Source organism: Propithecus coquereli, unplaced genomic scaffold (assembly GCF_000956105.1).
Source record: "Propithecus coquereli isolate 6110/MARCELLA unplaced genomic scaffold, Pcoq_1.0 Scaffold424, whole genome shotgun sequence".
Taxonomy (NCBI): Eukaryota; Metazoa; Chordata; class Mammalia; order Primates; family Indriidae; genus Propithecus; species Propithecus coquereli.
Genome location: NW_012149997.1, coordinates 56,821 through 61,530, shown reverse-complemented (window position 1 = coordinate 61,530; position 4,710 = coordinate 56,821). Strand labels below are relative to the sequence as shown.

The 4,710-nt window shown below is 39.1% G+C and overlaps 1 pseudogene; it reads right to left on the bottom strand.

The window, feature by feature from the left end:
* Positions 1–355: 355 nt before the first annotated feature.
* On the bottom strand, positions 356–2,692 carry LOC105817785 (annotated as a pseudogene).
* Positions 2,693–4,710: the final 2,018 nt, after the last annotated feature.

The window sequence follows — 4,710 nt, the reverse complement described above, 5'->3', positions numbered from 1 at the left end:
AAAGGCAACTGAAGGAAGGAATGCCATGGCTAAAACCATTATGCAAGTAATTTTGTAGGCTTTGCAACTGAACTGTTAGTTGTTACTAATATATACTCCTGGAACAAAATTACATTAATATTATTTTATCACCCCCAAACTAAGCTTTTTTTGCTAAGAAGTTATCACACAAGTGCTGGTTATTATTTTTTAAGATTATGAGATATCTTGTTTTTACAGAATTAAACCCTCTTAGTTCATCATATTTGCTAAGTGTAAGTTCACACGAAAAAGCTTTTGGAATCAGTCTTTTCAGCTCGTTGACATTTATAGAATTTTTAGTTGAACTACACGTTGAGGGTCTTCTGTAACGATTTTATGAGCTAAGATGATGTCTCTTCCCAGGGGATGTTTTGTCTTCATCTTCTTCTTCATCATCGGGATAATCCATTAAACTAACCACACTTCTATCATTTGGGCTACTTTTTTCATTAGTGGCACCAGCAGAATAAGATGAAGAAAATTTGAAGCCATCAGAAGATGCTCTTTCAGGAAGGTCTACCTTATCTTCATTTTCTCTTGTTCTTTTAGTCTTCACAAATTTACCATAAGAATCTGGAAAGTCATTTTCCAGTGGAGGCATACTTGCTTCTCTTGCATCTTTCTTAAAACACATTTCTTTCTTCACCTCCACGACGTTGGCACCTCTGCGAAATTCTTTACTATACACTGCAGAATGTAAATTTTTCTGTATTTGCCTTTGTCTGTCTTTCTCTTGTTCATATTTAAACTTCAATCCTTTGAATGTCTGAACATATTCAATCAATTCAAATTCCTTATAAAACTTTTCGACTACATGTACAATAAGAGACTTGATATGTTCTGCTCTTATGTATTCAAACAGATCAATAATAGCTGAATTTAACATATTGTACCGAGTTCCATTATTCAGAAGAGCAGTTACAACTGGCATAAAAAGATTTCCCTTGATGATGTAACGATGATAAAGCTCGTCTTTAAGGCCAATCATCCCTCTCATAAAGCGAACAGCACACAAGATCAAGAAAGTGTGCTTTGAATTCATCAAGATCAAGACTCTTCTTAGCAAGTCTTTGCTCAAAATATAGTCTTTTATGTAATATGAGTGATGTTGTACACAAAATGTAAGCACATCTAAAATTAAAGCAAGCAGCTGTGCTGTTTGATAATTATTGGGGGAAATTTTGTTTTTGTTAGATCCAACTATATTATCCTCTTCCCATTTGTTTTCTGAAGTGACGGCCCAAAGTGGTGCTATAAACTTATGCATGCAGCGTTTATAGAAGAAATTTAGAAATTCACTTCTTTCACATTTACTAGGTGTTACGAGCATGGTGTCTGGATCAAGAAGAGCACGAAGAAGTTCCTTCAAATTAACAGCACCTCCTAGCTCAGGATCGGTATCACAGATCATTTGTTCAATTATTATGTTAATGAAAAGCTCACTGTCTTTGCTCCCCTGGGCTTCTTTCATTAAAAATTCTCGGATCATAGAAGGACTGTACTCTACTAGATAAGCAAATATATCGGTAGCGGCTGACCTTATTTGCAAATCAACCGTGCCTATTACAATTTTAAGAGCAGGAAGAATTCCAAATTGTGTCAACTTTTTGAACAGTGCATTTTTACTTTGAGACTGTAATGTCTGAGAGAAGGCACAGAATTCCTTGAAAAAAAACAACAATTCGCGCCGTTTATTATTATCTGTAGTCTTATCCCTTAGCTGTAAAAAAACTTGAGACAAAAACTTCTTATCTTCCTGCACCATGCTGACTATCTCAACCTTGTTGAAGAAAATAAACGTTGTAATTGTAGAGAGACAATTCTCTTCAAACATGCATGGTACCGGCAAAAGAATGTCGTAAATGTACTGTATTCTGTATGTCTGATGTATTTTTTGCCTAAGTTCAAAGTCCGTTATCGGTATAACTTCCTTCAACTTTGCATTTTCGGTCAAGAATAGCCTATGTCTTTTTGGCTGAGCCAAAGCAGGGTCGTATTCAAGGCATCCCACCACATCCAAGATACAATCTTCGGAAAACATTATTTCAAATAGAGATGCCTTATTGAGGAATAAGATTCCTTTAATAATCTCATACAAATAGTGTAAGCCTTTGATATTATCTAGGTTTTCACAAATGTGGAACAGCTGCAGTAGTTTTTGAATATAATGCTCATTTTCCAAGACTTGAGCCAGACTATCCCTATGGATAGATGAGGAGAGAACTGAGGTAACTAAGTCAGCAATTTGTTCAAGTCTATTCAGTTCACAGTTCGGCAGCTGTATCAGATTACTAGCTTCAGGCATTTCGCCAAATTGTTCTGATTTACCCGAAAGATCCCGTGTGATTTCGACGGTCGGGTCTTTACCTTGAGCGCGGCAAATGTCTTCCCACATCGCACTACAGCCGGCAGGGTCTTGGAAGCACAGCGCCATTCCGTGATCCTCTGCTTCGGACCAGAAAAGTACCGCCCCCTGCTGTTTCTGATAGCGCGTGTGCGGATTTATTTTCGACTCAAAGATCACTGAATTGTCTGACTCCGAGCTAGCGAGTAGAGCCATCCCGTGGAATAGGTGATGGTAAGTCAATATGATTTGCCCGGTGCCTAGGTTATCCCACTGCTGGTCCTTATTCAGGACATAGACTTTTACGCGGTGCCAGTTTCCCGCCATGACAACCGGTGGCCTAGACACACCAGGCCTAGTCGCGGTTTCGGCCTCCGCGTCATGTATCCTAGGCAACCATAGTCGCCACTGTGGCAGGGACGGTGGCCCAGATGGCAGTTCACGGGCGGGGAGAAAAAAATCGTAATAGAAGATGGCGGATCGGTAGTGGTCACAGGGGTGGCGGCAGCAGCTCCGGAGAGCCCAGAGGTCAGCAGGGTTCCCCCTCTCACTTTCCCCCACCAGGAGCACCCCCAACCTTCATCCCTCTCTTCCCCTACTCTTAAAAAGTGAGTCTCTGGGCCTGCTCTAGGATGTCTAGGAAAGCCTCATTCTGCCCGAATCTTGTGATTCTCCCAGAATTCTGCCCGAAAAGAATGTACTTATATAACAAACACTATATTTGTTACAGGGGGCTGCCGCCAAGCTTACAAATGGTGGTTTAGAAATTAGAAGGCCGGGCGCGGTGGCTGACGCCTGTAATCCTAGCACTCTGGGAGGCTGAGGCGGGCGGATCGTTTGAGCTCAGGAATTCGAGACCAGCCTGAGCAAGAGCGAGACCCCCATCTCTACTAAAAATAGAAAAAAAATTAAAAAATTGGCCAAACAACTAAAAAAAAAAAAATAGAAAAAATTAGCCGGGCATGGTGGCGCAGGCTGAGGCAGGAGGATCGCTTGAGCCCAGGAGTTTGAGGTTGCTGTGAGCTAGGCTGACGCCACGGCACTCTAGCCCAGGCAAGAGACTGAGACTCTGTCTCAAAAAAAAAAAAAAAGAAAAAAGAAAAAGAAATTAGAGTATATTCTTTCCAAAGAGGGTTTTGTTCCTCAAAAACCCTGAAATAAAAAAAAAAATTAAAAACAGACAAAAACAAAAAAACCCCAAAAAACCCATTGTCACTTATCAGGTGTTTGGGGAAGGAGATTTAGGACCTCTGACAAAAGAAACCTTAATCACCTATGTCCTGACCAAGTCCACATCTGACGTCTATGTCAAGAAAAGTCTGGTCCAAATAAGAAGCAGGAGCAAGAGACCTATAGATCATTAGCAAGAATGAGAGAAATGGGGTTGGGTCTTCTCCTTAAGGCTTCACTTAAGTTTGTGTCACTCACTTATCCATCCTGGGGGAGGATATTGTTCCAGGAAGGGGTCGGTTAACTCCTTTGCTCTGTCCAGCTCAGCCTAAAGCTCTATCTTCTAGCACAATAGGGAAAACATTTCCTCAAATTTTTCTAATCCATAAGCACACTCTTCATTCTTAGGGAAGGACTGGGCCAAAGGGAAACTCTGAGTTGAAATTAGCCAAGAGAGAGTATTGACTATCACAGATCAATTATTTTATTTCTTCTCTTAATAGTGATGATAATAATAACCACGACAACTACCTAATAATACTTCAGTACTTATTATTATTAAAAAGAAAGGTAATAACATAATTGATCAACTATAATACTTGAGTGCTTACTATATTCAAGACACTATAACAAGAACTTTATATCTACTTTCTTAATTTTCATACTAATCCAGTGATATAGGAATATTAATAATCCTTTTAGGGTCAGGAAACAAACTTAGAGAAGTTAAATAAATTGCCAAAGGTCACACAGCTAATAAGTTAAGGAACTGTGTGTTCAACTTGTCTTTCCAATTCCAAAATTGGTTTTCTCAGCCGTTGAACTATGCTATCCCCCTTCTTTTCTTGGCCTTCATTACACTTTATTTCACATTTCTTCAATCTATATAATTTGTAATCAACATAAAATTATCAAGACAAGATGAAAGTCACGCACTTCCTCCTTTAGATCCACATCTGTGTATAGCCAACTGAAAAATAGAAGCTTGGATGTGGCAACTCTGTTAAATATAATTTTAATAGTAACCAAGTTGATTTTTGATGTAGCAGCAACTTCTGCAGTTTTCTTTTAAAAAAATATTTTTCCAAAACATTAACCCTGTTATTGCAAGGAAAAAAACTGAAAATTGGGCAGCATCAAGCACATTTGGACTTGAAGAGTTCTATTTGTAGCAA